We start from the raw sequence: 25,739 nt of genomic DNA, 5'->3' as shown, positions 1-25,739 counted from the left end.
AAACTCTCTCCAGTTGTTTAACACTGAATCTTGAAGTATCCACTGGAATTCACCTTGTACTTTCCCAACACCCAAGGTTAGACGTCTGGGGCTTCTGGGCTGTTCGGTGGTTGTGATAATACTAAGGATTCTCTTTGTTTGTTTAGTATTAGTCACATATTTTCTCCACCCTTCCTCCTTTTCTTGGGCTTTGCATCCCCACTGAGCAACCACAGAGGATGACTTATTTTCGACTTGGCTGCCGCCCCTTTCGATCCCAGTGTCTGCTGCGAAACCAAGGGATGGAAAGATCACAGTGTGGTCTCATGCCAGGTGGCAACCCGCGCCCGGGGTCCCGGGTGTGCTTCACTGTAGCTGCAAATGCCCTGAAAATGCGGGCAAATGCTTGTGCGTGCATGTAGTGAGACGACTTCCAGTGTCCATCGCAACCTCACAGGGGCCCCACACCCTGGAAAGGTTAAGAACTCCGCCTCTAAGGCGTTTCACATGCAACGCTGTTTGCTGAAGAGAAAGCGCTAGTGTGACCAAGTCAACGTTCTCCTCGGCCATCTCCGAAGAGAATGAGAAACTCTATGATAATTATACACTAAGCATCAGCTGCAATGCTGAAGATCATATCTTGAGTATGATCTGGGGGACTTGGCATAAATGAAATGATACGGAGGCCATAATCTAACACTTCAAATATTAATCACTTCAAGCACCTCTCAGCTTCTACTTTTATCCAAGTTAATATACTCTGTCTTCTTTGGATACTTTTAGCTTATTTGATAACAGTAGATTAAAACCAAAATGTCATAAATCAAAAGATCCTCTGCATGTAAACATTATGCTGCTAGCCAGAAAGACATGCCTTTCATTATTAACTAGTAGTAATTATATTATTTTGTTAAAATATACTATTATCTTCCATACTTGTGTTATAAATAACACTACCCCCAAAAATCACTTAATATAAATGTGTCAAAATCAAAACTGCTCTCGTGTCAATACGCTAAAAAAAATCTGTTTTTCAAAACATCTCTTAACTCTTAACTTTCATTGTTGTCTACGGGTTCTGTGGTCTTTTTATAATTATCACCACACCTAGAGTATTTTCTACAGGTCAATATAAAATGTAATATAAATGTGCCGGGGGAAAAAGGCTCTTTAAAGCTTTTCCTGCGATGAAATGCCATTTAGAAATTTAGAAGCAAGAACTCATAAAATCAGACAATGCTGTCATCCGTACTCACCACTGGACAGGCACACAACGGAGCCCCAGGCACAGGCTGGACTTGCGCTGGAAGCAAGAGACTGAATCCCATCGGGAGACCAGGCAGGTAGAAACAGCAAGTGGCAACACTACCTTTCTCCAGCTCATCTTATTTGCACAGACGCAGATTTTGGAAGCCTCCAGGATGAACAATGAAAACCACACTAGGTTGTTTTCCCAATTCCTATGAAATGAGTCAGTAGGTCAAACAACTTCTCCACTCGGGAGGGAGAAGGATTTCTGAAACTGCACTCCCTGTTTCCAGGAACTGGATTTCCTCTCTTTGCCCCTCGATAAAAGTGCTGCCAGTAACCCATGGCGGGCCCACTGGGTTCTGGATGAGGCGCATCACTGATGCTGCCAGACGGGGAGCCTCGCTCGTGGAAACTTGCTCTGTGTGAAGAGGCAGGAGGACGACAGTCCAGCGAGGAGTAACACGTGGGTGAAGGTCTCTTCATTTCAAAAGAGCTGGCGTAACTTCTTCTCCATTAAACCATGCAGTCATTTATTTCTTTCACACAAGAGGATAGAGTGACACTTAAAATACAGGAGAGCAGTAACTGTAGCTCTAAGAGACCCACAAACTGCTTCCTTCTGTAAGACATCCTTTCTTCCTCCCAAGGACTAGTATATTCAAAAGATTATTCAATTAATCCACGCTCTGCAAAACCTTTCACAGGCTTCTGGGAGTCTTGCAGCTCCATGCATTAAATCATATAAGGCACAGCAAGTATTTAAGAGCTTGCTGGCAGTCCTCTGAATCCATGACTCAAGAGGACGAACACTGGATTAGCAATGATCTTCGGAGTCTACCACCTACTCACCGCACATAACACTGCTCGGAGTTAGCAACCTGCTGCATAGGAGACCACCAGTTACGGCAATGAACTCGTGATTTCAAGGACTCGTGCGTTCAGGCAAGTACATGGACGTGGATCTCTAAACACAGGTACAGAGATCTTCTGTGACAGCTCGTCAGGAGGAGAGTGGAAATACTTTTGCTTTCTGTATCGAGAGTACTTTCTTTCTTTGTAAAGAGGAGGTTTCGTTTTGATCTTGAGAAATTCTCTCTGATAAAAACCACCAACGGAAAACCTGCCATTATAAACGAGGGATTTCACAACATTCATTCCAAAAAACTGTGGCTATTCATTTCTGGAAGTGATTCACTGCACAAGAATCGTTGCTGGCGGTGGAGGGAGCATTCATTTTTAGAAGACAGCCCGCCCCCTGAGTAGGGAGCAGAGACCTCAGAGACGGCGGCCACGTGCCTTGCTGACCCCTCATCACAGCTCCCTGAGTCACTGTCCACCACGATGACGAGCGATGACCAATTTCCTCTCACAACTCCCTCAGTACACAAAACCCCTTTGGTCTGTATACCCCGAGTACTCCCCTGCTCTGGTGGAAATGCTCAAATAAATCTGGGAGGGCAGCAGCAGTACCTCCACCTGTCAGCGCTCAGCTGGTGAATAACCGGCGTGTGGACACTCACTTCCTGTGAGTATTTCTAAAAGAGCTCATGATATTTCCTTTGGAAAAAAAAAAAGTGGGAAGGAAAGTGATACAAGGAGAAGTAACTCCAACAAGCAAAGCTGAAAGCAGGCAACGTGATCGCTGTTTACCAGCCACGCCTAATTTTAATTTGGTTTCTCAACCCTTGTGTAATTAAGACAGCCAGAAGAGAACAGCACAGCATCGGGAGGAAGAAAAAGAAAAAGACATTTCACAAATGCTTAGACCTTCAGTGCGCGTGACCAGAAAAGTAATTTTAAGATGCGAGTGAACCAATCTGAAGCTGTTTAGAGTATTAACCCTTTGAGAAAAACAAAGTTATTTCCGCTTGCCCCTAAATTTCAAATATGGAAATGATCTTCCCTCCTGGGCGCTGAGACACTGAAGACACAGCCTCTGAGTGTCATCCCTGGGGTTTGGGAGAAGAGGGGCCTTTTTCAGATATGTCTGTGATGGGGGCAGAAAAACACTTGTTTTAAGACCTCATCATGTTAACAGTGACTGCTTGGTTTTCGAATCAAAGCATCCTTTGAAAGCCAACCACAAAGGAGTAAAATATGACCTTTTGTATGTATTTCTCTCGACTTTAACCAAACCTGATCACTTATAGCAGAGTAGAATTTCTTGACAATTGGGCAAATTGAGTAAGAAAAATTGCTTTTCTCTTAAAGAGCATCAATGTGACAGAGCTCATTTTCTGAAGGGACTAGTAGACAGTTTGCTAAAAGAGGAGCTTAGAAAAAGCCTGTCCTTTATTTTCAGGCTATTAATGCGCTTCTATCTTGGGTGGGAATTGGGGGGGGCGGTTCATGATGGCAGGAGGAGAAAAACACAAGCTTCCACTTAATGAGACCAAAGAATAAAAACAAACAGATCCAATGTGTTCACGTAATTTGTTACATGGCATCGCTAAGCCCTTAATTTCTTTTTTTTCCTCTTTTCACTTTTTTTTTTTTTAGGGCCACACCTGTGACATATGGAGGCTCCCAGGCTAGGGGTCTAATTGGAGCTATAGCTGCCAACCTACTCCACAGCCACAGCAACACCAGATAGGTCTGAGCCACATCTGCAACCTACATCACAGCTCACGGCAACACTGGTTCCTTAACCTGCTGAGCGAGGCCAGGGATCAAACCCGCAACCTCAGGGTTCCTTTTCAGATTCGTTTCCCCTGCACCACAATGGGAACTCTGCTAAGCCCTTAATTTCTAATGTGGTGACAATTTGCTACTTAAACCTCAGCTCCTATGTTTCTCATTTTTGAACGCTCAAGATAAACATCAAGAATACATGTAAAAAAAAATTCCTAAAACCAGGAAGTTCCCATTGTGGCTCGGTGGTAACGAGCCCAACTAGTATCCGTGAGGATGCAGGTTCTATCCCTGGCCTCACTCAGTGGGATAAGGATCTGGCGTTGCTGTGAGTTGTGGTGTAGGTCGCAGATTCGGCTGGGATCTTGCGTTGCTGTGGCTGTGGTGTAGGCCGGCAGCTGTTGCTCCAATTCGACCCTTAGCCTGGGAACTTCCAGATGCTGCAGGTGAGGCCCTAAAAAGCAAAATAATAATAATAATAATAATAATAATAATAATAATAATACCATCTGCATCTATACTCTGGAAGGAAACTTTCATGAATGTGGTATGTTTTTATAATTTTACTGTATTGATATTTTAAAAAGAAGAATATGGAAACCACTTGCATGGCATGAATATAATCTTCAAATTGAGGATGAATAAAAACAGCATCAATAACTGAACTGAAGAATTTAACGCAAACCAACGATGCTATACAACAGGCATCCCTCTGCCCTCACTCTCAAGACCTTAGGAACTTGCTCAATAGACAGGGGAACACCCAGCCTAACGTCAAAAGGACAGGAACCCTACACGGGGTGCAACTGCACATACCTACGACCTACAAAAATCTTATTGATTGAGGCTGGTGAACAATTAGAGGCCAGAAGGCTACTCAAATATTAGCATATCTAATGTCCCCTCTCCCTGTGTCACGTTCACACAGAGGTTCACAGTTCCCAAAGCTCCTGTGCAAGTTGTTCCCATCACAGACTGTGCTTTATATGAAAATTCCTCTTAAGTCCTGGGTGGCCAATGCTGATGTCTTAAAAAGAGAAAGGAAAAGTAGAGCAAAATAGGATAAAGATCATAAAAATACATGCTTGTGGGGAATAACACAGAGAATGTGAACCCAACAGACGTGACTGTCGCCAAGAAGCTGTGGCCTGCTAGGAACGCCTGTAAATGGGGGAGGGGGAAGGACCATTCCTAAGGTTGGGTATTTAAAATGGGATCAGACTATAGGGACACTCAGGTCTTGCTGTAATTTGTTCTGCTGTGGACATCATTCAAGCCCAAGTTTACAGAATCAGTGTCTGCTCTCCAGACCCCTGGGCCCACCGTCCCCTCACTTCCCCAAACGGAACAAAACCCTGTCACAAATGTTCTTCATAGTGGTCACTGACTGAAAGTTTGCTCTTAAACAACGGGAAGGAGTGCACTCTTTGGCGGCACTGTTATAGAAAGGAGGGGGTGTGGCCTCAAGCAGGAAGGGCACGTGACCCAACACGGGAAGTCAGGGGGCCTCGTGTTCCACTCCCACCTCTTTTCTGAGCTGCTCTTTGCCCTGGTTCAGATCACCCAACCTCTTTAAGCCGGTTTAATAGCCTGTGCTAAAAGCCAACTGACGCCCAGGACCGGTTTAGGCACTACCAAGAAACTACTCGGGATCTGTTCATTTAATCCCCCTGGCAACTCGAGATTCTTTAGTTATTCCCTTCCTACCGATAAGGAAACAGGGCCCCTAGGAGTTGAAAGACTTGTCCAGAGTCACGCCATCAGCAGGTGGTTGGAGGTGGCATTTGAATCCAGGGAGCCTGCCCTTGCCGGCTCTGCTGGAGCCATCCCTCAGCACGTCTGCCCCTTGCACCAGGGTTCGATGAGTGTCAGGTGAAACCTCTCTTACGAAACTGCCTTGAATATTACTCAAGGCAGGTTTTTACGCGTGCCACTTGCAAATATATTCTCTGCAGAATTCAAAAAACACCAATGGGAACTAAGTACCGGTAACTCTAACACATTTGTTTGTTCCCGAGAACAGTTTTGTGTAATTTGCTTAAACGACTTCTTTGCAAAATGTGTGGTACTGAGTTTTAGAGGTAGAAGGGATCTTAGAGATCCGGTTTTCAGTCAGTGTGGTGAAGTGAGGCTTCCTGTCCCAGAGGGAAGGCTCGAACCTCTGCCAAGGCTGCGCCCCACGGTGGCTGTGCCCGCACTAGAACTGCAAAGCCCTTCTCGGGTAGCGTGATCAGACTGTCAGGCATCCACTCACTTGTGGGACACATATGTGTATAATATGAGTCCTCAGGAATGTGTGAGTTAGACGGCTTCTCACTACAAGCGCCTCAGGCTTTCAGAAGCAGAGAAAGATGAGAGAAAAAAATCTTTCCTTCCTGTTTTCTTTCTTCAAGTCAGGGAAAAACAAAGCCTCTATGTAAGTTCTCCTATGATGACATAATTGAAGTTCTGCTCAATTTTTTCTTTTCTCGTAAACTTGCTCATCTGCAGAGCTGCTGAAACTCTCTTTCCCACGTGTTTATGGAACATGGAAATCGGCAGGATTAAAAGCTAGGGGCCCGCCTTGGCTTCGATGGTGGTTGATAATTTGCTTATTTTACTCTTCAAGGGAAAAGAAGGGTATTCAAGCTCTTCATGCTATTTATTCTATAAAGTTTGGCCTTATTATTTTCACTTAGAATTTTTTTAATGGGTCCCTGTCATATTGGGTCACAGTAAAATACTGAAAAATACCTCTTCCCAAAACAAAGACATTTGTTGATAAGAAAAATTAGGAAAAGAAAGAAATAAGAACACATTCTGGTTTTATTTCCACTTAAGAGAGCAGAGCTTTTGGGAAATTTATGTACGTTACATTTATAAGCAGGCACTTTTTTTTCCCCTCCAAGATTGATTTGGTGTGAAAAGTTACTTCCTGTACTGTAATCATAAAATCAAATGTTATTTACTCCTGTTATAACCATTCACATACTTCCTGTCATAAAACTTGAACTTGGCTGGAATAGTAAATGAAATATCCAAAAAACTACAGGTAGGAAGTGACTGTATGGATACATATGACAAGTCCATATTCCAATCTGAGAAAGGGTCTTCACCTCTCCTTGGAAAAACCGGTATCATGCTTTATCATCTTGGTGGACTAATTCCAGTTATGGCCCACACGAACTTTAAGGGTGAAAAAGAGCTTTCTCAATTTACTGAGCTTCATCAATAGGTTAGTGGCAGCTTAAGGATGCCCCCCTAGGGGGACCCTGTGTGTGTAGTGGGCTGCGATGTTCATGCCGAGTTCACGGCCCCAAGTTAGAATCAAGAAGGGTCAAACACTTAGGTGGGGTAGATGAGCACATTTAAGATGCGTGTGTACATTTTTCTTGGATGCCTGCACACTTCTAGACGAAAACAAGTTTCTAAATTCCTAGGCTTCTGTGTGTCTGGTGGGAAAAGCAGAGCCAGTGTACACATACAATGATAGAAGAGAGTGTGCATGAACAGATTTGTTTACAAAACAGGGCCCAGCAAAGTCTGTCTCTCCGGGCCGCAGCAGGATCCATCCAACAAAACAAACACACAGACACGGAAGAATCTATGGGAACAGCGCTTCTTTCTGGCGGAGGTAGAACAGTTTGTAATGATAACTGGGCAGAATGATAACTGGGCAGTAAGGCCTTGACGTGGGAATATGCCACAAGATCCCGTTGAGCACACGCACACACAGAGGTGCATATACTTCTACAGAGCACAACGGTTTCAACTGTCCTTCTTCGGCATTAGAGTCTCAAATATATTTCTTCAGCACAGGCACCTTCTCCTACTGTCAATACTTGCAACTGACAGGGTGGTCCCTTTAAATTCATTGGGAAACCACAAAACCAACAAATTCTGCTAATTTGAGTTTAATTAATTGTATGGCCATCTGACCGGGATGGAAAGCTTGGACCCTTGACCTCCTTCTTTAACGGAGGAGTGCTGAGCCAGTCGGTCGCCAGGTCTAATCAACACTTGTTTCCAGCCATTCCCACTTCTAAGAAATATGTCGGCCCTCCTTCACTTAGTTCTTGGACAAGTATGACAGCCTTTTTTAAGTGGTTCACTTGCCCATGAGCAACTGTGGCAGAAAAGGCACAGTCAAGAGTAGGAAGACTGGGTCCTGGGTTTGGCTGTGCCAGCTGCAAACCACAGGGTCCTGAGAAAGTTATATGATTTCCTCGGGCCTCAGGGTTCTCACCTACAGCATAAAGAAAATGGCTCTCATTATACGATCTAATTCATGACAGACAGAGTCAGCAAATATCATCTTCTGAAATTTAGTTTCCTCGGGTAACAGCACACCTTAAAATTCTTCAGTGACTTTGCTGAAGTTGAAGTTCCTCAGCCTGGACTGAATGTCAAAGCCTCCTAAATTACAAGACCTGATAGAAATGCAAGCAGCCCTAAGAGGGATAATGTTTCTTGAGCTGCATACACTATGCAATATCCAGGAATTTTATGGGCTCTAATCCCATGACCACTCCACAAGGTTGGTTTTATGACTCTACATTACACACCGAGAACCTGAGGTTCTGTCCATAATTTGCCCTAAAACCTATTAAGTGCCAGGAATGGCATACAAATCTACATGTGGTTGATTATAAAGCCCACTAAGCCATCTCGAGTGCTTTAAATGTACCATAATATGGGAGGGGGTGTCCCTAATTACTAGAGTGATCATTCTCTGAGTCCCAGTGGTTACCAGGCTACTTAAGGAAGCACCGATCATCAGAATATTAAAAACAATGACGAAGTGACCACTTCGTCTCTTGTCTTCATCTATTTAATCCTCAGCATCTATTCCCACTCACTTCCTTGGTTGGTTAGTATCACAGAATAAAAATGCAAATAGAGCGTAGTTCACTTGTAACATGAAACTGCAGTTTTACACATAGTTGATAAAGGTGAGGCTGAGTCACACACAGTCACTGACAAATAAGGATCAAAGGGAGTTTGAACAGTTAACAACTGAGAAAGCAAAAGTCAACAGAAATGATTACACGAGAGGTAGGCTCTTCAAAAAAAAATGGTTTGTGTAACAAAAGACTAACAGAGGTCCTTGGAGAAATTAATGCTTATAACAAAAATCACCCTCGAATTCTGCCACAGAAGCAAACATTCAATCTTCGGTCTAAGAAATAGCATACTGCTGTATCATACCCGAAATTTATGTTATATAATGTAAAACAAACTGAGATTCAACTTCTGAAAAACTTTCCAAGATTTAATCCCAATTTTAAAAAAAATTTACTGTTTGCTTTAAATACTTGATTTGTGTTTTAGGTCAATTCTCTAAAAGTCGTAGTTTTCTGGTAGCAGTTATCTTCAGATAATAAGGACCTCATGAAATGGTAATAATACGAAGAGGAAGAATAAAGGGATTACTGATACGCAGATAGTGGCGAACCACAAAAGGACTAATTCTCTAGCCCCAAAAGGAAAGTCAGGTCCTAGGTGTCCTCTCATTTCAAGATTCTTAGGCTTACCTAGTCCAATGCACCCACAAACAATATACCCTCGTCAGCTCTATGCCCCAGCCCCACTGCTGTATCCATGGTGGCAGAGATTAGGCCTGCCTTTGGGCAAGTCTGATTGTGTAGGTAAAGCTAGACCGGAGTCTAGTAAACCTGCGGTATAAATCCTAACTTGACCAGATTCACTCCATGATTCCACCTTTTATCCAGTTACCTGAAGACCTCTACTTTTTCCCCCAAAGACAAGAGTTCATCATCTGGAAGAAGCTTCATTTTATAATCATCCACTTTAAAAAGGCCCCACTGGTTAATATACGCAAACTACTGCATTTGGAGTGGATAAGCAATGAGATCCCGCTGTCTAGCACAGGGAACTATATCCAGTCGCTTGTGATGGAGCGTGATGGAGGCTGATGTGAAAAAAGGAGTGAGTGCATGTGTATATGTATGACTGGCTCACTCTGCTGTACGGTAGAAATTGGCAGAACACTGTAAAGCAACTCTAATGGAAAAAATAAAAATCATAAAATTAAAAAATTTCAAAAAAATAAAATAAAAAGGCCCCACTGTACATCAAGATCCTTCCTGACATAAAATGTAGTATATATACCTGTGTATAAAATTAAATGGTTTGGGCTTCTGCAAATATCCTTCAATCAAGGGTTCAAGAGAGGGGCTATTTTTGAGAAAGAGGTAATGAGATTTGTAACAGAAAACCTCAAAAGTATACTACTGACTTAACTGAGACAATTCTGGAAGTGTGGTGGTTGTGCTTTTTCTAGTGACGATCGGGTCCACCTCTGAGACCCTAATAAAATAATGTGGTCTCCCATGCCAGAGAAACCCAAGAAGGTGTGCCCTTTGAAGAGTGAATTAAATTCTGAGATATGTGAGTTAAGCAATCAATTCATTATTAGTGAGCTTTTGGTCTCACAGGATGGTTGTTTGCTGTAGGGACCTTGGCTTGTTCCTAAAGAAAGCGTGGCTCTGTGATACTTTGAAATAGTGTCTTCTCTCTGAAAAGTGAAAGCTGATACTTCTTGTAAGGAAAAATCCAGTGCCTGTGATCTACCCCATACAGTAGAGATTCTTTTTCATATCCATGGAGAAGCCATACATGCTCAATAATGCACCATGTGAAATTAATATGTAAGTAAATACAAGAGACTTTCTAGAATTCGGAAACCTGACATTGGGGAATGAGGTGAGCAGACGTGTGATGGGAAGAAGTGGCTATTTAGTGGCTTTGGACTTCCATGATTCCTGAAGGTTTTTAACAGAGCACTGGCTTTCCTAAAAGGATTTTGTAGCATTAACCCCAAAGGCAGCATAATCTTGCTGCAGTGTATATTAATGAAGGCCATTGGTAATGATACGCTTGCTTTTAGGCCTAAGTAGAAGCTGAATATGCAAGCAGATAATACAGAGTTCGCCACGGCTCCTTTTACAGTCCTCAGAAGCAGTGAGGCTGGGCTTCGGGAGCTCAGGGTGGAATGCTTGTTTTGGAGAGCATTCAGCAGAGAGCATTTGGTTTCCTCCATTTAACCAGGTCACCCAGGCATGGAATGCACAGCTCTGCCAGACAGAGAGCGTTGTGGATGCCTGAGAAACAACAGCTTGAACGGGCTACTGATGCGAAGAGAGGCCACGGTTTCCTTTTTCTCTGCTTTGAATGGAAGCCTTGACGTCACAACAGCTAGGAACCACTGGAGGGACAAATAACAGGGCTCAAGCCCACAGCGCCCTGCTCTGTGGAAGGCCCATTTTCCTCTCGTTCGGGTATTTTCTGTGGCTGCAGAGAGTCAGCCCCAGCAGAGGTGAATGTCTGGAGCTTAAAAATAGAGGCAGCCTCTGTGCTGATAAAACAGACCTGAGACCACACTCGTCATCACCTTCAAGAAATCTGGGTAAAGTAGAGCTCCTGCCTTAAGCTTATTTCTAACAGAATGGACTCCCCAGGGAAGGCCTGTGGTGATTTTGCTCAGGGTTCAGACCTCTGCATTTTCCCTGAAGAGCTGAGTTTCCTGAATTTCAAAGCAGGCCTCTTCGAAGAGGGGCTGGCACAAAGGCCCTGAGAGAGGCAAGGAGCTCACGAGAGCAGGCAGACCGCTTCTGCAAGAGACTTACCTTATTCTCTAGGACAGAAACATCCTTTAGGGATTTTATAATTTAAGTTCAAGCAATGAAACATGCACGTTTAGCACCCAACTGCAGGTGTTTGAACAAATGGGTGAAAAATGTTCAGAGGCTGGCAGGCTTAACTCACCATTATCTAGAATGAGTTGTCTGTATAAGTCATCACAGCAGTTGGAAAAGCATGATCTTTCATGTTTCAACCTTACATCAAAATTATAAATTATATTTAGCTACCTGAGTGCTGGCTCATTTATTTCCATTATAAACGCCATGCTAACTATAGACACACCGGGTGATCAGCAGGCACGATCTGAAAGCACTATCCCACTGCTTTCAGGCAACAGGGAACAGCTTTCTGTTGCCACAGGTTTGTCCCAAGTTCAGTCCTTTGCCCCTGGCGCGCTGACAACTTTCACCAAACCCAGACCCTAGCCTGAACCCACCGTGCTCAGGGGCCTTTGGGAAAGCCGAAGCTGGAAAACCGGGGCCTGAAGTGTCGCCTTTGAGGAGTGTGAGTGTCGTAGCAGCACAACAAACAGAGGGCAGTGGAAACAGCTGCTCCCATGACGTCTGTGCTCGTACTTGGAAAAGAAGTTGAGCAGAAGGAATAACACCCTTGAGCAACTTGGCCCCTTTTATAAGCTCTTTCCTTTCTTCATTAGATGGACACTTCCATAACTTCCCCGTGGTTACATCTTGTTTCAAGGGAATAATCTGCTACAGAGAGGTACTCACTTCCAAAGATAAAAGGGGGCATAACTCTGATCCAGACTCTCACTTACGACTCCCTACAACAGAAGACACTGCTTCTGCCTTCAGGGCGTCCTGGATATTTCTTGTGCTCCGTAGAGATCGGAGGCCTGTTTTGGAATCGGGTCTTTGGACTCAAATAATCTTACCTGGGGCAGATGATAAACTCTGTGTCTTGCTCCTGCTGTTTTAAAAAGGTTCAAGTGCTTTCGGTGATTAAACAATGGAGAATATGCAGCAAAAATTATTTTTTAACTGCATTTTCTTTCAAATGGCAGTTACGCTCAAGAGGTGAAACTTATTCTAGCCCTACCCTTGTTTTTATTTTATAAGAGTTTTTATAGTTTAAGAACTATAATTAAATTTCTTCTGAACTGATTTATTAAAGTTTTCAAGAAGAGAATGATGGGATTTCTTAAACTATTAAGTTTCCAAAAGGAAGACAAAATATTTTTTATTCTGAGAGATGAGAGATCGAGTGGGAAAATTTTTTCCATCTGTATTTTGATTAGAATTTTTTAATGTTCAAATTCCTGGTTATAAACCACAGTAAACAATCAGTCATTCATTAAGAAGCGACTATTGAAAAGGCGATATTTAAAAGAGAAAAAATAAAACATGAAGTGATTAAAATCCCACGCACGTCTTCACTTCAAGGCAAGCGCTGTGCCCATCTGGGTATTTAGAAGGTGCCAAATATCAATTGGGATCTAGATTTAATTCACATCAGAAGGAAGGCACCAGGTTTAATCTGTTTACAAAAGATCTAGAACCTCATGGAAGTAATGATGGTGATATGGACATGAAGAGAACTCTTAACATTAAAATGATTTTTAAATTATTTAAGAATAATTAGAATCAATCACAAACACAAACTTTCAATGATCTCGTGTTCTACTCCTCTTGAGAAAAAGGTAATTTTACAGATACCATTCAGCTTTAATTGGTTTCTGCTCTAATTTTCTCCTCTGCTTGGAAATCTATAAACATCAGTTGGTTTAAAAATCCTGGCTGCTTTTAGTCGGAAGGGCCATCGAAGAAGAGACAAGGTTTGTCCCAAGGGCAGCATTTAAACTCTGGAAATGCCACCTTCTTTGCTTGCTTTAGTGGAGGGCTTGGGAAGAAGCCTGCTCCAGAGCCCTCTTTTCAAGTGACAGGAAGTAGGAAGTACGCTGAGCCTGGAGCTCCGAGCACACGTTCAGAGGTATCCCCGCCTACAAGTTAGGCTGAGCTGGCAGACCTGCCAGCCAGGGTGGCCATCCTCAGCAGGGATGCTGTCTTTCTTTCACACTCCCTTGCCCACTGAACCTTATATGAGGAGCAGAGCCAACCCCTGATTTCGGTCTAAGGACAGTGATGGGAATTTTCCAGGAATTTTCTTTAGGAACAGACAGCTATCATAAACACTTCAGAAATGAGCTCTCCCTTTCCAAATTCCTCTTCTGAAAATGGCAGAGAATATGTATATCCTTGCTCTAAACTCATCTGTTAAAAAAAATAGAAGTTTCTCCTCCAGTTTATTACAACTTAACCAACAGTCATCATTCAATCTTATAATGTACACATGAGAAATTAGTTTTCACCAATTGTCATTTGTGCTTGTTAGGAAAAATCCTATCTATCTATCTATCCATCTGTCTATCTACCTATCTATTCTTTACCTATATGAAAACAAACTCCTAATACCTAATCTCCAAGAATGATTCTGTGATAAGTAGCTTTATAAAACCAAATCTTTATGCTTATAAACCTACTCTCCGATAGGTAACAGTAGAACAGCTCTGTCATTCTCCTTGGCTTCTAATATGTACATGGAGAGGGAGAGCACACACCAGGTTTTATTTAGACTCTTTACTGTAATGCCTTTTTTTTTTTTTTTTTTGGTCATAACACATCATAACCTGCAAGTACCTTTGCGTGCTTGTAAAGCTGCCTGTTTCTTCCGCTAGTCTGTAAATTCCATGAAGGCAGAATTAGTGTCAGTGTTATCCCTGTAAAAACCCCGCAGGATGGATGGAAGGAGAGGAGGGGAGAGGAGGGAAAGGAAGGGAAGAAGCGAGAAGTAGTGAGAGAAGGAAGGGAAAGAGAGAAGGAAAGGAAAGAAATGTTGCAACAGCAACCGTATTGGTTTCAGTGAACAGAAGGAGCACTTTTACAGTTTCATCAGATTTTTTCATTTACAGAATTTAAAAGTCTTTGTAACTATTATCTGATCAAATCTCATAGTAACCCTAAGTGATCTGTTAACATGAAGTGAAAATTATTACGTATGACACAGACAGCCACTAAAGCGAGCCGTAACTGAATCTTCCAATTATCTGTGTGTAAATACAGAGCTATGCTTCTCTAAGTGGACAGCTTAAGAATTGTGACAAACGCCCAGTATTTCTTCCCTATTTATTCATTCAGTATGTCTCAGAAATACAAAGCCTGATTTTAACTCTGGCTATGCTTACGTGAAGGAAGAACGAGTTCTCAAGAAATTCTCCTCATTTTTACCACTCACACAGAGATGGAGCTTCTGGTAAAGCACACCTCTCGATGAGGAGCTCGTGACCAATCACAAGCAGAGATGCTGGGGGCAGAGGACAACATCAGATGTGACAGCCAGGAAGGCAGACTGTGGCACGAAGAGGATGCTCAGGAAGCCTCCTATCGCCAGGCTCTGGGGCGGGGGGCAGGGGAGCATCCAGGGTGTCCTTCCCCATGGGACATGGCCTCTGACGCTGTGATGGACTGAGGAGGACTCGCCCAACTCACACAGCCCGTGACCCACAGAGCTGAGATGCAGCCCCAGGTCTTAAAGGCTCAGGCTCTGAACAGACAGGGGCTGCAGGAAGTGGCGACAAAATCACGTGCACCGCAGCGAAAGTGTGAACAGACAAGTCCAACTTGATATCGCACGCAGTCTTGAAGCATCTTGGGGAGGAAGAGCCACCAACAGGAAACTTAACCAGCTGAGCTGAGCGCAGCCCCTCATCGGCTCCGTTTTTTGCCACAACTGCCTAAAGCCCTTCTGTCAGCGCAGAGGTGAACATCAGCTCCTACCATCCCAGGCTGCCAGGGGAATTGTGAGAATTAAGGCAATAACGCATGCCCTGTGCACCTTAACGCTGAGGGTTCCAGGTGAAAGCTGCATTCAAACCCCGCTCTCATCTGAACACAATCAGACCCATCTTGGAAATTCAGCTTTCATTTTGCTGAACACTTCCTCTCAGTGTTTCTCTATCAGCTTATCACAATGTATCCCTGGCTGAGGGTCTACAGCACGTCTGGCCTTCTTCTGATGACGAAAGGAAGAAACCACTCCCTGCGTTCTCTGCACTCAAGTAGTTTACAATTCACGATTCCTTCTCCCTTTCTCTTGGATGCCTACAGCTTTTTCTTGATGGATGAGGCCTTCCTATGGCACGTTCACAACCACAGGAAGGTAACTGCAGGGCACCTGTCACACAGCCAAGAAAGGCAGAGAGAAAATAAAAATCTGAAAGAAAGAAAGAAGGAAGGAAGGAAGGAAGGAAGGAAGGAAAGGCAGAGAGCAGTCGGTTCTGACCACCAGTATCCCAGGAATATAACCTTCCCCCTCGCATCCCTTGATGGCAGTCAGCTGTGACGTGCTGACTCTGTGGGTAGGACGTCGTGTGTTCCAGTTTCATCTGCAAGAGTATTTTCAGGTCCAGCTTTGGCCTTGTGGCCACAGCAGGGCTCCTGACCCCTTCAGCCAGCCTCAGTAGGAGATGGAATCAAGGCCAACAAGCTATGGTCTAATCCTAGTGCCAATGTGAGTTTGTCAAAGGCTCTGAAGGCAAATCGTGTTTTCCCTGCCTGGGGCTTGGTTTCCATGCTTTAAAAAGGATTCTTAGTATTTACTGCAGTAAAATTAAGCACTTTCAAATATCTGGCAGATCTGCATAAATACCGTTTATTAACACAAAGCAAGTGTGAGGCTTGAAAGGCAGGAGGCCCAAATCTTAGTCCCTGGCCCACTGCTGACTCACTGGGTGGCTGCAGGCAAGGAACTTAAATCAAGTGCATCATTTTAATTTTCTTCTTTTTAGGGCTGCACCCTCAGCATATGGAGATTCCCAGTCTAGGGTTCAAATCCGAGCTACAGCTACTTGCCTACTCCGCCACCACAGCAACGTGAGATCTGAGCCTTGTCTGTGACCTACCCCACAGTTCACTGTAATGCCGGATCCTTAACCCACTGAGCGAGACCAGGGATCGAACCTGCATCCTCATGGATCCTAGTCGGGTTCGTTACCACTGAGCCACCACAGGGACTCCCTAAGTGCATCATTTTAAATGGGCACAGAGTGGAGACTTGGTAGGTGGGCAGTGCCCTGTGAGGTCTGAGGCCAGCCCAGTGGTGAAACTAAGTCAGTGTAGACAAGGCCCTTTGCCAGGGTCCTTTGCCTTGAGTGCCGTTTTGTAGCTGGTTCATGGTGCCCACGCTGAAATGTGACCCTAAAATTTTTGAAAGCTTGAAGCTGAAGGAACCAGGCAAAACTTGTCACTGAAAAGCGGGGTGGCCCCACATATTAGCTAAGAGCACAGCTTTTAGGAGCCAACTCTGTGGATGAGAATCCTGAGTCTACCATTGCTGAACTTTACTCTTCCCACCTATAAAATATGAAAAAAGACTATCTACCTGCCACAGGTTGTTGTGAAGACAGATGCGCTAATTCATGTAAAGTAAGCACTAGGTGAATATTAGCTATTAGCAAACAGTTAACAAGGCATTAAAATCAAATATAGTACGTATATATATTTTTCAGTTCCCAAAGCAAATTTATATAGGGAGTTTCACTTGGACCAGACGGAACACCAAGAGAGAGGTAGTAATAGAGGCAATGTCCCCTACTTTCTTTGAGGCTCAGTCTCATTTATTCTTTTATAAGCCACACTTCAGGAAAGTGACCGGGCAAGTAGATTGATCAGAAACAAAAAGAAGGATAGAACTTCAAGAAATTAATCTCAATTGATGGGTTAAATGCTACTCTAGGAACAGCTGGAGAAATAACACCATCCAAGTGCTGGTATCTCCGCCTGGGGCCTCTCCCCTGAATTACACTTTTGAACATTCAGCTGCTGAGCCAACATCATCCCTGGAATCACAACAGGCATCTCAAAGTCAATGTGTCTAAAACAGAACTCCTTGTTTTTCTCCCTTCCTATACATTTTCTCAGGTGGACAGTCCAAGGCCACAAAGGATAGGGATGTCTCCCTGCCCCGCCTGGGCCCAGGCCTCTTGAAGCTGAGGCTTGTCCAGGAGAAGCTCAGAGCTGCACCTGTTGAAGGCCCATGACTTTGGAGTTACTCATCTCTCCTCCATCAGTACCGACAGTGGTAGTTTGTTGTAGACAGACTTAAGATATGCTTTGTTCTTTCTAGAGCATCTAAGTTGCAATTCTTAAAATGAACATGGTATTAGAATCTATTTTAATTTTTTTTTTTTTGTTTTTTTTTTAGGGCCACACCCGCACCATATGGAAGTGCCCAGGGTGGGGTCAGTTGGAGCTACAGCTTCCAGCCTACACCATAGCCACAGCAACATGGGATCCAGGCCGCATCTGTGATCTATACCACAGCTCAGAGCAACACCAAATCCTTAACTCACTGGGTAAGGACAAGGATCGAACCCACAACCTCATGGATTCTAGTCGGATTTGTTTCTGCTGTGTCGTAACAGGAACGCCCCAGAATCTATTTTAGAAGGAAGCAACCAAGATCAAAGCAGCACTAGGCATGATGTGCCTTGTTTATTTACCTGTTGGAACAGGCAAGGAAACAAAAAGGGACCTGTGCATTTCTCGTGCTTTTCAAACAGGAGCTGGATCTCTTGAAATGGCCAAGGAGGAGAAGACAGTTTGATTTAGATTTGGCATGGGTTTAGGGGAAGATATGCCTTTGTAGCTGGCCTTAAATATTATGGCAACATGGACTGAGTTAGTCTCCAAGGGAGAAGTTGCCACATGTTGTAACAGAAGCCACTGGGCTTGGCAAGGAAGGGAATGAAAGAACGACAATGAAAGCAACGCCATTTTCCCACCATGGCAAAGATGGGCTGACTGGGACCACGCCTGTCCCTCTTTTCCAGGGAAGACCAAACCGGGCACTGCCCTTTCAAATCAGTCTTCACCATATTCTAAACAATACTGAATTCTGAAATTAATTTTAATTCCTAATGGCTTCTTAAGGAGACCTTTTTCTTCCTCCTTACTAAAAACATAAACAATTCAAAAAAGAGATTCAAAAAGAGGAACTGCACCCCCCCAAATTCTGAGTCTGAGAAGGCTGAGAGGGTGCACTTTTCAAATGTATTTATTAATTTTAGAGCTCCAGCAAGCTGTTTTGATGCATGCTCCATCTCTTACCATTTAAATTTTTAAAACATTAGATTCTTACCTATATCTATCTTGCTATTTTGACTGGTCATTCCCAAACGTAAACTGCCCTACTTTGAAGCTTTCCAAAGCTAAGAAGTGAAGTCTGAAATAAAGCAGGCTGTTAACTGAGTTTTTACTGAATGAATCTGCATTCTTGCAAGGCCTTGAGCTGGATATAAATTCTTAGGCTTCTTCCATTGACAGTAATTCTTTTGGTCATCATCATTATAACTTAACTATTTCTAAGAGGGAAAAATAAGCTTGTATAAATTGTACTGAATACAATATCTAGTTTCTACTTACGAGAAGCTCTCTGGGACTTGGGGCAATGGTAGTCCCTATCTCAATGGGTAGTTCTAAGAATTAAAATCATGAACATCTGTAAAGCAACTAAGCTAGACCCGACCTATAGAAAATCATCCATAAATGTGAGCAATAATTATGCACGGCCAACCTAGTAACTTTATTATCCTGCTGATGAGAATATGAGCGCCAAAGAGCAAGGGAGCAACTGAACCATGCCTGGGCAAACAGCGTTCTCTCCTTGCTCTCTTATTCGCTCTCTCCATCACAGTGGGAGCACCACATCCCTTCTACAATTCACTTTCTTGTCCACACAACAAGCAATATACATCTACACCAAGAATGCCTAGAGAGGCCGGATGCAGTTTTTGGCTAATATCAGCAGCAGCAGGACAATTCACAACATCTGTATCTTCCTGTCTATATGAGTCAGGGTTTTCCAGAGAAAGACAGCGAATAAGATGTGGTATGTGTGAGTGTGCAGAGAGAAAGACAAAGGCAGAGACAGACTGGCAGGTTGAATTTCAAGGAATTGACTTAGGTGACTATGGGGCAGGCTAGTGACCCAGGAAAAGATGACACTGTGGTCTCCAGACAGAAGGCCATCTGGAGGCAGAATTCCTTCTTCCTGGGGGGACAACAATCTTTTTTTCTGAAGGACATCAACAGATTGGATGAGGCCCACATACACTATGGAGAATAATTTGTTTTACTCAACATCTACTGATTTAAATTTAATCTCAGTTAAAAACACCTTCACAGGTATTTTTAGACTTTTTAGACTGGTGTTTCACCAAATATCTAGGTACTGTGCTCTAGCTAAGGTGACACAGAAAATTAGCCATCACTCTCCTTTCCGAATAGATGGTGCTCAGTTTTCCTTTGCTGCAGGAAAAACCTCTCAAAATGTACAGCAACTTCACTTTCTGAGATCAGGTTAAAGGCAAGAAATTCAGGAGTTCCCATCGTGGCTCAGTGGTTAACGAACCTGACCAGCATCCATAAGGACTCAGGTTCAATCCCTGGCCTTGCTCAGAGGGTTAAGGATGCGGCGTTGCCTGAGCTGTGGTGTAGGTTGCAGACGTGGCTTGGATCCTGTGTTGCTATGGCTGTGGCATAGCCTGGCGTCTTCAGCTCTGATTCAACCCCTAGCCTGGGAACCTCCATATGCCACAGGTGCGGTCCTAAAAAGACAAAAAAAAAAAAAAAAGGCAAGAAATTCAGATGAGCCATGCATTTCTTAAGAGGTGAGTTCTATGTCTGAAGGATGCCTTTCAAGCAGATACAGAAGATGACATCTGAACAGTAGGGAGAGTCAGGGGAATACATACCAGTCCACAGAAGGGACAGCTTCTAGAACAAAGACTGCAAACTTATTAGGGCCAGACGAATAAAACAAATGAGTGAACCAAGCCGGGTGGGGTTATGCACAGCCCCTGTACAACCGCTCAGCGGCCTCTGGCCACGGAAGGCTCCGAGTCTTTCTGCAACAGCCCCAGCACACAGCACGGCCCAGTGGGAGGACCACTGACTTTAAAGTCAGGTGGAAGGAGCCCTGTGTCCCAGTTCCACTGCACATTATCAGCATGACCTGAAATAAGTTACTTAAAACCCTTTGGGCCTCTGAGTTGTTTTGTGTGTGTGTGTGTGTGTGTGACCTGAGATCGCTGTTGCTGACACTATATAATTATTGTGAATACTCAGGGAAAAGTGCCTAAAATGTGATGGTTGATATACATGTTTCCTACTTTGCTTTTATTACCATTTACATAGCACTTAACTGTGTGCAAGACACAGCTCTTCAACTCATTTATTCCTCACAACAACCCTAGGAGGTAGCTTCTCAGTTTACAAATGAAGCACAGAAAGGGTAAATAATTTGACCAGGGACACACAGCAGGCAATACTAAAAGACTGTCAAAAACTCAAAAACAGGAGGATTCATTCTTAGATGCTACAGGAGATTCTATCCCTCAAACTACCATAAGCCTCTTTGTCTTTTCTTTCAACCTAAATGTGCTGCAAGTACATAGGGTACCTTCTGACTCCCACTCCCACTACTGACTCCCATGCCGTGGGCTCCCCGCTGCTGTCACCCCACAGGTGCTCCCTCAAAGGCACTCCAGACTCGGGGCTCAGTGTTGTAGGGTGGCTCATGGTCCCCTCTCCTCAACCCTGCGTTAACACCTTCTCTGCCGGGCACCAACCTCCGAGGGCTGCCTAGGCCTCTGAAATTCCCTGTTCTCTTTGAAAGCCCCTCCATGGTCTCCCTCTCAGAGGTAAGTCCCAGGTCCCAGCCCCTCCCTCCCCTGTGCTCCGGCTCCTCTTCCCTCTCAGATGCTGGGCACCAAGTCCCTGCAAAGCGTGTTTTCAATGCACACCTCAGGGCCCAAGCTCCACACCTCGTCCCTGGGCCGGCACCCACCTACACACGGACCCTCTCTGCTCCGGGTCCTGCCAGCAACGTGCGTGACTTCAGCTGCCACAGGAAAGCCCACCCAGCTCGGGGCTGTGAGCGCCTTAACTTTCCCGTCTCCCAGGGCCAGCCCTCCCCCGACCTGAGCGGCCCACTCAATGACCCAGTTCTTTTCTCATCATCTGAACTGCTTTGCTTCTGAAAGGGTAAGCTCTGACAGCCCTCCTCTGACCACACCCTCTTAGCCTTCAGCTCCCTTTACTGACTACTCAGGAAACCAACTGGTTACTCAGGATAACCAAAGCTACTAATCCTAAACCCCAAATCTGACCTTTCCACTGTGTGCCCTCGGAAAGTTCCAGCAACAAGCCAGCTGTCCAGCCAGAAGCTTACACGTTACCTTTTACTCCTCCCCCTCCTCGTCCATAGCCAACGAACCCCAATCTGCCACACGCCTCCCATCCTTCAACACCTACCAGAGTCTCTCCTGCTATCCGATCACCATCGCTTCTCATCCAGAATCCTCTGTCCAATGGTGTCCTGACCAGCATTTCGCTTCCAGGACCTGCTTCCCTGAAATCTATTCTTCCGCAGACAGAATGGTCCTTCTAAAACATGGGTCTAATCACATCACTCCAATACTTAACATCACGAATACTGCCCTTCAGAAGAGGACAAGATGCCCTAATGCAGCTTCAGGGGCACTTCTTGATCGAGCGGCTGCCCACCGCTCCTGCCTTCTCGCCTGTTTCCTCCGTTCCCGCTGCACACAGCTGCCAGGTCTTCAGAGGCCCCGGGTCTCCCTCTTGCCTTTGGGGCTTGGTGCACTCCAGTCCCCTTGCCCATAACATGCCTTTTTCTCATGTTTCACCTGGGCTTTCCTCACGCGAGAGTCATGGTAAATATTACAACTTCCTTAAGAGGCCACCCTGGTCCCCAGACTTGGTCAGGCCCCCGGGTTGGTGTTCCTGTAGCAAACCTGCACGCCCCATGACAGTCACCCCACAGAGTGGCGTCCCCCTCACCAGCCTGTGGTTCCGTGAAGCAAGCCCGGGGCTCTCTCGTGCAGCGCCACGCGCCCGGCCACGCGGGGCTGGTCCGGACGGACCCTCGGCGAGCACGTGGTTGAGTCTCAAACCCTTGTCCCCCACCTCATGACTCTGGGCTCGAGGTTCAGCTCCACGTTCTTCAGGTGCCTGATGGACCCCTCACCAAGACCTAACTAAACACGTGCACAGTGGACAGAGCTCATCGTCCCTCTCACATTCGTGCTCTTTAAAATCTCCTACAGCAGAAAGAACACAGATGCGGACATCAGGGAGGCCTGGGATGTGCTGCTCGACGCCCATCAGCTGTGTCCTAATTTCGGACAAATCTTTCTTTGAGCCTTCGTTTCCTCATCTCTGAAGTAAGGACAAAATTACCAGCCTCACAGGATTAGGATAAGACCGCACGAGATAACGTCGGGAAATGCCTGCAAATGGCGCGGAAGTAACAAATGGCACCTGAGTGGAAAGATGTGGAGGAATGTTGCTTCCTTCCTCCTGCCCACCGGCCGCCCCCTCTCCTCCAGGCGGTCTGCTCCATTCCAGTCGCCCCCTCACGCAGGCCCTCTGCTCCTGCTTCCTAGACCCTCTCACGACAGCTCCACTGGCCTTCCCCGGCTCTGGTTTTCTCACTGCCCAGGCCACCCTGCACGCTGACACCAGATGATGCTACTGTCACCCCCCGACTGAAATTCTTCAACGGCTCTCGTGACGCGGTGTTCAGTTTATATCCTTTAGTCAGAAGCCTTGCAGCCCTCCTGGGTCTGGCCTCAGCAGACCTTTGCTGCTTCTCTTCCCGTTAGTCACGTCTACACACACTGTTGCCCAGCAACCAGAAATTAGTCACCGTCACTCTGTTCACGGGTACTTCCCATCCCTTTCCCTGCCTCTGCTCACATTTCCTCAGACTCAGACCCTCCACTCTTCTTTCAACGTCTGGCCAAAGCTTCCTCAATCCAGGAAGCATTTCCTGATTGCCCAGCCAGAGAAAATCTTGCACTTCCACAAATGTGTGGTGTGTTTATATACATTTTATCTCTCTTCTCTGTGTTCATCCTGATGCGACATGTGTACGGAACCTTAGCTCCAAGCGTCATGTCCAGGCCCACCCACACTGTCATGCTCAAGAAAGGCACCCAGCTCATCGTGCAGACCTACAGGATCTTACCAAGGAGGCACCAGCATCCAGAGTCTGTAGTCAACAGGCTTAGCTTCTTCTCAGCTCCCAGAACAGAGCCTGACACAGAGCAACACTCCACACTAACGTTAAATACACAGGGACATCAACCATTGGCTACGGGACAGAAATTCTGTCCCTGTGGAATGAAACACAAAAGACGTGAGGAAGCCTCTTCTCTGCCACCATATGCTTAGGAGGCAGGCACCTCCAAGTTCACGGTCGTCCCCCCGCCCCAAACACACACTGCTCCGCTGCAGCTAGACAGGTACTCTCTCAACAATCCATAGGCGTGTAATGCTTTGCCATGTTCAGTATGTCAAAGGTACTCAATTTTAACACGTAAGTAAGAATAACTCCTTAAAACAGTCGCCTTTGGGGAGTTCCCTTCGTGGCTCAGCGGTTAATGAACCCAACTATGACCCGTGAGGTTGCAGGTTCGATCCCTGGCCCTGTTCAGTGGGTTAAGGATCCGGCGTTGCTGTGAGCTGTGGTGTAGGTTGCAGACGAGGCTTGGATCTGGCGTTGCTGTGGCTGTGGTGTAGGCCTGCGGCTACAGCTCTGATTCAACCCCTAGCCTGGGAACTTCTATATGCCACAAGTGTGGCCCTAAAAAGCAAAAAAAATAAAAAATAAAAATAAATTAAGTAATTAATTTAAAAAACTCGTCTCCTTTGGAGGCCACGGAGTTACTTTAACATGCCCGAAATCTTTTTATAGACCTCACCTTCTACAGTCACAACTTCTTTTGGTTAATGACAATAATAATAATAAAAAGATGTATTACAGAATGAATGCCTCTTCTCATAAGGCTCTCAACCAGCTGAGAATTACAATAATTTTAGAAATAAATTCCAATCTCCTCGTCCTTAAAATAGAAGATTTTTTCCAGGGCTTTCGTTTCCAAAGTTCTATTACATAAGCCATTTCATAAATCATGTACATAACAACTCATTTTTCCTTCAAATTTTATTTTAGCCTCCCTCCTCTGCCACGTGTATCTCTGTGACAGTACTCCTCCGTCTGTGGTGTTACCTCTCTGTATGTCATTTATCCCACTAAACTGCCTTCCTGAAGGGCCAGGCAACTGACATACCCATTCTGAATCTGCAGTTCTGACTGCTGGAATGCAGTCTGTGGCTTAGTAAATGTTTACATGATTCAATGACTGAAATCAGTTATTGGATCATAAACCTTTTCATCAGCGCTAAGTACTGGCTCCTTGCTACCCTCCAAGGCCAGAGAATTCTCACTGCTGTGGCTAATAAAAAAAGGATGGAAGGCTCTTAAGACCATGGCAAACAAAAAGCTCTAAATGAGTCCTTGGCAAAGAGAGCATCACCACAGTAGAAGTTTAAATTCTTCCCAGCTAACGCAGTACTTCAAGGAGGCAGCATCCATTTGCACGTCTATGTGTCTGCCTTTTGCTATGAGTTAAAATATTAATTACATTGCTTTAGAGTCACATCTTATATATGAGCTTTATTTAATTTGTTTATTTAGTCCCCTTGAAATAAATCCTGATGGGTAAGACCAAATTAGTATAAATCACAACTTAAAAATGAGAGGGAAGTATCTAGGTTCAATATCTAAATGACATGAAAAAGCCAAAGGGACCCGCTTTTTCAGTGCTGTGTACCCTTCCGTGAGTAGGAAGTGAGCCACTTTTCAAATACCTTCCAATCATACAAACTGCCGTCAGTACTCCAGAGTCTACATATCGCTCTTCCCAGATTCAACAACATAAGCACATCGTAGCTTCCAAGAAAGCTCATTACAAGTTGATGACAAATTTGAAAAAAAAAAACTCTAAATAAAACTGCAGACAATGACTCTCACATTTGGGCTTTCCAAACATATTGTTATGGGTTTAAGAAACACATTTTCATATCACAAAGAGTTCTAAAAAACAGCATATCCTGGGAAGTCCAGACCTACTGCCTGGGGGTGGGTGTAACAGAGAGTGTTAAGGCCCGAATCTTTTCAGACAACCATCGACGCTTTGCCTAAGTATATGAAAACTGAAAACAAAAATAACCACAGGTTTTAGAATTTTTCAGTTGTAATAAAGTTTTATCAGAGACAGAAAGTATTCTTTTATATTCTCTTAAACACTTAAGCAGTACGTATTTTTTCCATTTAAAGAGGTGGAAACGAAG

At 44.6% G+C, this 25,739-nt stretch overlaps 1 long non-coding RNA gene across 2 annotated transcripts in view; it reads right to left on the bottom strand.

The window, feature by feature from the left end:
• LOC110257572 overlaps positions 1-25,739 on the bottom strand; it is a 60,545-nt gene that overhangs the window by 27,323 nt on the left and 7,483 nt on the right. Inside the window, exon 1 of one of the 2 annotated variants that reach the window (XR_002340371.1) lies at positions 1,236-24,074. The exons of the other annotated variant lie outside the window; for it this stretch is intronic. This is a non-coding gene — a long non-coding RNA (uncharacterized LOC110257572). Of the gene's footprint in view, positions 1-1,235; positions 24,075-25,739 lie in introns of those variants that run through there. 2 annotated transcript variants of the gene reach the window in all.

This window comes from Sus scrofa, chromosome 18, assembly GCF_000003025.6.
Source record: "Sus scrofa isolate TJ Tabasco breed Duroc chromosome 18, Sscrofa11.1, whole genome shotgun sequence".
NCBI classification, from domain to species: Eukaryota; Metazoa; Chordata; class Mammalia; order Artiodactyla; family Suidae; genus Sus; species Sus scrofa.
Note: the sequence above shows the minus strand (reverse complement) of the source record. Positions and strands in the feature narration are given on the sequence as shown.